Raw genomic sequence first — 9605 nt, 5'->3', positions numbered from 1 at the left:
ACCCCTATAGTCACCAAAATGGAGGTGCGCGCAGACAGCAAGGGACCAATGAACAGATACCAAAAGAAAAGAATGTCCACACCTTTATCTCTGCGGTTCTGCCAGGCGTCTGTGGCTGCTCCGATCCTTCTCCCACGTGGTCTCACCCAAGATGGTGGCTCCTGTAGCAGCCGAGCGTCCCAGACTAGAAAGCAATGGATTTCTTGCTTCTGCCACAAATTCCCCCAGTTGTAGGCCTTCCAACCTTCTAAGTATTCCTTTATATGTGGTTCAGAGTTCTGGGACCATCCCCTCAGCCTGCTTGGTCGGGTATTCTCAGAAGCAAGTTCTTAATCTATGATTTACTAGCTAAGCTATCTTTGGTCAAGTTACTTGACCTCTTCAAGCCTCGGTTTCCTTGATAAATGTGGTGATATAATAAAGGCATCTACTTCCCGATATCCACATGCCTGACTGAGAAAACAGCCCGTGAAGGTTAGTTATGACTATTCTTCAGTACTTAAATGGCTTGGGAACAGGTTAAATGTTCTCTGGGCATCAATTAATATGCACTATACTAATATAAAGGAGCTCTGGTAGCGTAGTGGTTACGAATCGGGCTGCGAACCTTAAGGTCAGCAGTTCGAAACTACCAGCCACTCCGCAGGAGAAAGAGGAGGCTTTCTGCTCTCGTAAAAGAATTACAGCCTCGGAAACCCTGTACAGGGTCACTATGGGTCGGAACTGACTCAATGGCACATAACAACAACAACAATACTAATATAAAGACTCCTGGTGTGGTGCTGTGGGTTAATGCACCAGATTGCAAAGCCATTTGAACTGCACAGTTGGTGGTTCAAGCTCACCAGCTGGTTCTTGGAAACACTATACAGGGTCGCTATGGGTCAGAACCGACTCAATGGCACTTCACAACAACAACAACATACTAATATAAAGGCTTTGTTTTATTTCCCTACTCTCTTTGGCTCAAGCTCAGTTTGGCTGGGACATAACTGGCCTAGTTTAAACCCCTGGGTTGAGCAATATTGTCATATGATCTTTGAGTCCCGGCTCAGTTTCCAGTGACACTGGTGGCGGACAAAACTGTAGAACACTAGTTTCAAGGAGGAACGCAGAGCAGGCAGCAGTGGGGACTCCAGCAAGAGGATTCAGCCTGGGGTCTGGCCATTGATGTTATGGCCCAACTGACTATCATGGAAGACCTAGAGCTAATTTTCCCTTATTATTGAACTTGAAACAGCTAGCATAAATAAAGCTGATTTTAATCAACTGCATTATAAACAAAAGGCACAGATGGCAGGGCAAGATTGACAACAAAAAGTCCCTTACATACTCCTGAAAACCCCTATCAGGGGGGATTTAGGGCTATGACCCCTTGCTTTGTTTTGTTCTTTCTGTTTATGAATTCCAGGAGCTCTTTTCCTTTAAGTATACAGCTGCCATTAATAGGATATTAGTGAGTGAATGCTCTTTGAAGCCATAGAGGAATAAACCTCTCAATTAGGGTCTAAATAGTTCAAGAGGGCAATTGACTCTGTATAGAGTATGTACGCTGCTTCACATCTTATCAAGAAGAGAGGCCAGTGTCTAGGGGAGACATGAGAATCCTTGTAAACTCTGACAAAATGGATTCACAGATAGGGCAATTGGAGGGAATGATGAGAACAGTTTAACAAATTGTTACCAGGAAATTCTCTTTCCTTTATTCCTCCTCACACATACGATGTACAAGCACTCATACTGCTTTCAGATACGCACATACACACACCTACCTCAAAACTCAAATCCTGGAAAGGATTCCATACTGAATCCTGATCAGATATCATCTTAATACCATGGCCACTGTTTTGGGGGCCAGCAATGGTCACCTGACTCAAACAAGGGCTGTCATATTCATGAATCTTGACCCTAATATTTATTCTTTAATCTGAAACAGCGTAAAGTGAGCCAATCAGTGTCTTCCTCAAGAACGTAGTAGAATTGAGCACGTAATTCATTGGAATGCCTGAGTACCTGATATTCAAAGTGAAGTATGTGGAAGCAAGGTAGACCTTGGTAGAGATGAGCTCTGAGATGAAAATTAATGAACAGAATGCTAGGACTGAAAAAGACTGAAGAATCGGCTCTATTCAAAAGAATTTGGGCAATAAAATAAAAATTTTCAAAAGACTTCCCATAATATGTGTCATTGAAACAAAGACTGGTACACATTAGGGCATTGATTCTCAGATGTGTCTCCAGGACTATGGATAGTGTCAAGATCTTGTCAGGGGGACTGTAAAATCAAACCTATTTTCATAACAATAGCGTTGCCATTGAGTCGATTCCAGCTCATAATGACAACCTTAGAAGACAGTAGAACTGCTCCATAGGGTTTCAAAAACTGTGACATTTATGGAAGCAGATTGGCCCATCTTCTGCTCTCTGAGCCGCTAAGGGCTTCCAACCACCGACCTTATGATTAGCAGTCAAGCACTTAAGCATTGCACCACAGGGCTTCTTAATGTTGCTGCTTCTAGGAGCCATCAAGTTGGTTGTGACTCATAGCGACGCTAAGCACAACAGAATGAAACACTGCCCAGGCCTGCACCATCCTCACAATTGTCATGTGTAAGCCTGTTGTTGCCACTGTGTCAGTCCATCTCATTGGAAGTCTTCCTATTTTTTGATGACCCTCCACTTAACCAAGCATAATGCTTTTCTCCAGGAACAGACCCCTCTGGACAATATGAACTAAGAATGAGAGATGAGGTCTCACCATTTTTGCTTCGTCTTCCAAAACAGATTTGTTTGTTCTTCTGGCAATCCATTGTACTTTAAATATTCTTCTCCAACACCACAATTCAAATACATCAATTCTTCTCCAGTATTCCTTACTCATTGTCCAACTTTAACATGCATGCGTATAAGGAGACTGAAATACTAGGGCTTGGGCCAGGAATACTTAGTCTTCAAAGTGACATCTTACCCTTTAACACTTTAAAGAGGTCTTTTACAACAGATTTCCCTAATGCAATATGTCATTTGATTTCTTGACGTTACTTACATGAGTGTTGATTGCAGACCCAGGCAACTGAAGTCTTTGACAACTTCAATCTTTTCTCCATTTATCATGAGGTTATTTATTGGTTCACTTACGAGGATTTGTTTTTGCTTTCTTTACACTGAGGTGCAATCCATACTGAAAGCTATAAGCTTAGGTCTTCATCAGTATTTCAGCTCTTCACTTCCAGCAAGCAAGGTGGTGTCATCTGCATATCACAGGTTGTTAAATGAGTCTTCCTCCAATTCTGATGCCATTTTCTTCTTCATATAATCCACCTTCTCGGATTATTTGCTCAGTGCACAGATTGAATAAGTATGGTAAAAGGATACAACCCTGACTCATACCTTTCCTGATTTTAAAACATTGACCACCCCCTTGTTCTGCTCAAATGACTGCCTCTTAGTCTACATACAGATTACTCATGAACACAAATAAGTGTTCTGGAATACCCATTTTTCACAATGTTATCCATACTTTGTTATGATCCACACAGTTGAAGGTCTTTGTATAGCCAATAAAGTGCAAGTAAACATCTTTCTGGTATTCTCTGCTTTCAACCAAGATCCATATGATATCCAGATAATATGATCAGTAATGGTATCCCTCATTCCATATCCTCTTTTGAATCTGGCTTAAATTTCTGAAAGTTCCCCATTGATGTACTGTAGCAATTATTTTTAAATTATTTTCAACAAGTTTTACTTATATGTGATATTAATGATATTGTTCAATGATTTCCATATTCCATTGGGTCACCTGTCTTTGGAATGGGTGCAAATATGAACTTCTTCTAATTGGCTGGCCATAAAGCTGACTTCCAAATTTCTTGAGCCTTGTTTTCACCAGTGCTTTCAGTGAAGCTAGGATTTCTTCCTTCAATATCATCAAATCTTGATCATATGCTATCTCTTGAAGTGATTGAACATTAACCAATTCTTTTTGGTACAATGACTCTATATTCCTTCATCTTCTTTTGATGATTCTCTCACTTTTCAGTATTTTGTCTAGAGAATCCTTCAGTATTTCACATCAAGGCTTGACTTTTTCTTCAGTTCTTTCAGCTTGAGAAATGTTGAGTATTTTCTTCCCTTTTGGTTTTCTAACTCTAGACCTTTGCATATTTCATTATGATACTTAAATTTGTCTTCTCAAGGCTGTCCTTTGAAATTTTCTGTTCAGCTCTTTTACTTCTTCATTTCTTCTGTTTGCTGGCTTCTCTACATCCAAAAGCATGTTCCAGAGTCTCTTCTGACATCCATTTTGGTCTGGTCTTTCTTTCCTGTCTTTTTAATGACCTTTTATTTTCTTTATAGATGATGTTCTTGATGTCATACTACACTCATCGGTTTTTTGGTCATTAGTGTCTAATGCATCATATATGTTCTTGAGATAGTCTCTAAATTCAAGTGATATATATTCAAGGTGATATTTTGGCTCCCATGGACCTGTTTGAATTTTGTTAATCTTCGGCCTGAACTTGCATATGAGCAATTGATGGTGTAATGGTTAGGGTTTTGTGTCAGCTTGACTGGGTCAGGACTTCCAGAGGTTTAGCAGTTGGGATGTGCTTATTCCCTTAGTAATGAAGCCTAATACAGTCATAATTAACTGTATGATTAGTGGTTATGAGCAGCCAATCAACTGAAGGGATGCTTCCTTGGGGGTGTGGCCTACTCCCAATATAATGGACTTGTAGGAGGGACCCTTTCTCTCTCTTCCAATGTGGACCTGGGATTCAGCTACTATAAGCTATTTCCTTGATTATAAACATATATATATATAGTACACTGGTGTTGCTTCTCTAGAAAACCTAGCCTTTGCTGGAAGCAAAGAGGAATTGAAGCACTTACTGATGAGATCAAAGACTATAGTCTTCAGTAAGGATTACACTTTAACATTTAAAAAAAAAGCAAAAATCCTCACAACTGGACCAATCAGAAACATCATGACACATAGAGAAAAAGACTGGAGTTGTTAAGATTTCATTTGACTTGGACCCACAATCAATGTCCATGGAAGCAGCAGTCAAGAAGTCAAATTCCATATTGCATTGGATAAATCTTCTGCAAAAGACCTCTTGAAATTTTGGAAAGCAAAGATGTCAGTTGGAGGACTAAGGTGCACCTGACTCAAGCTATGGTGTTCTCACTCACCTTACATGCATGAGAGAGCTGGAGAATGAATAAGAAGGACCCAAGAAGAATCAATGCCTTGCATGGTCGTGTTTAGAAGAAGATTGAATATACCATGAACTGCCAGAAGAAAAATCTGTCTTGGAAGAAGTATTCTCCTTGGAAATGAGGATGGAGAGATTTCATATCACATACTTTGGACCTATTAGCAGGAGGGACCTGTCCTGGATAAGAACATAGTGCTTGCTAAAGTAGATCGTCAGCACAAAAAGGAGAAAACCCTCCATGAACTGGAGTCCATGGGCTGCGGCAATGGACTCAAACATAGCAATGATTGTGAGACTGGTGTTAGATCAGTGTCATACAAATGGTCACTAGGAATCAGAACCAACATGACGGTAGCTAACAACAAATATTCACAGACACACACACAGAAGCAAAAGGTGTGTGATGTTCCCAATTATTTTTAACAGTGTGAAGGGGTCCTGAGACCAGTTTAAGAACCACTGACTTAAAGGATTTGAAAAGTGTAGCAAAACTTTTTTTTTAGTGTTAGAAACAATGTACAATAGACTCCAATATTTGTCTTTAATCCTTATCAGTTAGGCATAGCAAAGAAAGATATTCAAAACGGAAACAGGGAATGACGCTTATATCAGAGGCCCCACCTCGATGGCACCTGACAACAACAACAACCACAAGCCCAGGTGACATCATCCTTATTCCTGCTGAGAATTGTCTCAAGGTAAGCCTGATTTCTGATCGTGAAGAGGACTCTGTGTCAGAGAGCTAACTGATGTCTTTCTTCTGCCTGACCAATCCTTCCAGACCTGGAGAAAAAGGCACTGTTGAGTGTGTTAGATCGGGAGGAATCTGACGACAGGTCTTAGGACGTGTCTTCCCTGCAGAGACAGGCAAGTATCAGGCACAACACAATTGATCATTCATTCCACATCCCTAGTCATCATTATTAACCTGACCGGAATCACTCTGTGTTTAAAAACTAATAGTAAGAGCTGTCTTGCATGTTTACAGGGGAGTTCTCCCACCTGTGGAGAGTGCAACACAATTAACCTGTTAGGTCATGTAGAAACCATGTGCTTAATTGTGCAGGGACATGCTGAGTTTCCAGCCAAATTCTCAGGCTCTTGACAATCCTAGACTAAGGGGCAGGCGAGCCTCCCCTCTGCTACCATGATCTGTGTCAGCTGAGTGACTGTGCCCTTTGCACGCAAAGATGAGATACCACTCCAACTAGGGGCCTCTGCTTCCAGTTCTGTGGGTCAGAGGTCCTCAAAGCTCTGTGGTCCTTTGCCTAAGGGTTCTGCCCCTGGCTCTCCCAAGACTAGTTTCTGATAGGTAATTCAAGCAAGAGTTCAATCAAGACCTCAGAAAGTCCCTCAAGAAATATAAAAGGGATCAACAGTCAGATATCATTGGGCTTTTAAAAAATATCACCAATATCTTAACAAACTGTTCACTTTGATGATTCAGAAAAACCAATAGGGGTGTTTTTCAGACATTGCATAAATTTGCTCATGCATCATCCAATCCAGGAAAGGATTGAGTTAGCTTGAAAATGGATTCAGGGCTGGTCACTTTGTTAATCAAATAATGAATTCCTGTATTTATAGTCTACCTTCTCAAAAGAATTTGTAGGTTATAAAAGTACACAATAACTGAAACTGAGGAAGTTAATCAGATTACTTTTCAGATTCCCTGGATTCTTAAGATTTAATGAAAAATAAGAGCAAAGGGAAACTCAGGGGTTTCCAATGAAGGAAGGCAGCTAATCTAACCAACGGTCACCAACATTTCCATGGGATCAGAAAACCTTTGCTCAAATGGGAAAAGAAGTTACCCTATAATGGGGACATCTTTATACACATCACTGTTGTCTTCATTTCTGTTGACATCTTTATAGTATAACTTTATAAACCTTCCAGCATTTATCTTGGCACTGAATTTTAGATTAAAAAGGGAATTTATCTCAAATAAACAAATAAATGAAGCAATCAGGTCAACTGGTCATGGATGTTGAGAATGAGATAAAAGCAAGAATAAGGTCAGTATACAAACTGTTTGTAAACTGAAACCACATTTCACCTTGAGTTTTCTAGCATCCAGCACAAGATAAACCAAATATTTTTGAGGCTCATTCCATCAAAACAGACCACTGTGCAACCTCTGACGTGTTCTCTGCCAGCCTTGAGGCAAGAAGGCAGATGGGTTCAGTTGCCTAATTTGAGTATTTCTTTGCCTGCATTGATTGAATGTCCTTTGTTCTTTATTGTATCAAGGTGACTTTAACAATTTTACAAGCTTCATGTAGTGTGAAAATTATCATCCACCACTTATTGATCACATTTGTGTATATAGGTTCCCCTCTTTTTTCTCCTTGATAATATTATTGTTGTTGTTATTGTATTATTAAGTACCATCAAGTCAGTTCTGACATATAGTGACTCTGTGTAGGGTTCCCAAGGAGTAGTTAGTGGGTTTGACCCACCTACCTTGTTCAGTAAAAGAAAAGAAGATCCCCAATGAGACAGAGTGGCACAGTGGCAGCAGCAATGGGCTCGAGCCTAGCAACAGTTGTGAGATTGGCCCAGGACCAGGCAGTGTTTCATTCTGTTGTGCATAAGATTGGTGCCAATGAGACAGCACCTAACAACAACAACAACCTTGTGGTTAGCAGTCCAGTGCTTATCCTGTAGTACCACACCAGGACTCCAATAATATTACTAGACTAAATTAATATCTGACATTTCAATGGACTCTATAAACAAGGAATAGACTCTGAAAAAAGAAAAACAAACTATTCAAATGTAAGTTTTTTGTTGTGACTGAGAGCCAGGTACTTTTTAGTGAAGTTCTGGCTCTGGATTATTTGCTGCGCCATTCTGGGCAAGTTCCTTAATTTCTGTGTCTTTGCTTTGTTAATTGTAAAATGGTAACTACAATATGATTCAATCCTCATAGCAACACTATGAGGAGTAAACAAAATATGTATGTAAAATATTTAACAGCGTGTCTTGTCTACAATAAGTATTCAGTAAACATCAAATTATAATCCAAAGAACTTTTTTCTTCATGGATTCATTAAACCCTCACTGCAACACTATTAAGAAGACATTTACCATTACTTTTCCTCTGTGGCCAGAGATAGAAACATGAGTTGACTAACACACAAAGAGCCATTTGGTAAAGAAAAGAATTACCATGTGACTTAAATAAATGAGTTCTGAGATTCTACCATTAGAGCTCTCTAGTCACTGTTTTGGATGAAACAGTCTCTCTTTAAAATATGAATAAATTACCCCAGATGTGGTACCACATAAAGAGTTTATGGTTTTACTGGTGGTAATGAGAAATATATGTGGGATGTTCACCATAGTCCATAACACACAATGAGAATGTAGTCATCTTGTCTTGCTTTCATTGTATTTGTAGTGTTTATAGTTAAATTGATTCAAATTCATAGCAACTCAATTTATAGTTAGTGTGTCTTCATCACAAGTAATACTGGTTGTTCATGTATGATACTGATGTAAATTACGTTAAGAAATAAATGTATAAGGTGACAGCAAGCTGACGAACCAGGCAGAAATGCTACACAGATCCATTACAACAAAGATATAGAAAATCAAAAGAAACAGAGGCAGGTGATAGTCCTAGGACCCTGAGCATCAGATAAAAGGGTAGAGAAGTGAATTGAATGCTTACTAGGAAAGGAAGCTGAACAGACACATAAGCAAATGGAGACAGACGAGTGACCTGTGTCAGCCAGACCCAGCACAGCCATCTTAAACATTGGTGAGCAACTCTAAAGACAAGATAGTGTATTGATATAACAGAGGCATACTAATGACTCACAGAAATAGAGCTATGGTTTTTTTGTTGTTTCCCATCTCCTCTGGTGACCAGAGGCGTGACCAGCTCCCACCTGTGTACACTCCCAGTGTAGCTCCCTTACAACCAATCCATGGTTGGAGCCACACAGTGGTTAGCAGTGTAATTGTGAGCCACATCAAAGTGACTTGGGAATTATCTACACCAACCCCATACCTGGATTCAGGTGAACCTGGCTCCAAAACTGCAGAGCCAGACTTGGTCAGCCCTAACTAGTAGACACAGCTGAATAGACATGGGGGTAGGGGAGAAACGAGACTGGTGATTTGTGTCAGCCAGGCATGACTACCTTGAACATTTGCCAATAGCTTTGAAGGCAGAGGGTGGTTGGTGGCACAGATGCATACTACTTATTGACAAAGAGAGGAGCAAATTCTCTTTCCAGCTTGGGAACCAGAAGTATGGCCAACTCCACTGAAATATACTCTCAGTGACGCTCCTGCTCTTTGGGTGGTCGGAGCCACACAGCAAAGTAAGATTAAGCTCTGATTTCTCAGCAGAAACGGTTCAGGCAA

This window comes from Chrysochloris asiatica, unplaced genomic scaffold, assembly GCF_000296735.1.
Source record: "Chrysochloris asiatica unplaced genomic scaffold, ChrAsi1.0 scaffold00115, whole genome shotgun sequence".
NCBI lineage: Eukaryota > Metazoa > Chordata > Mammalia > Afrosoricida > Chrysochloridae > Chrysochloris > Chrysochloris asiatica.
The sequence above is the reverse complement of the archived record's forward strand: the minus strand, read 5'-3'. Positions refer to the sequence as shown.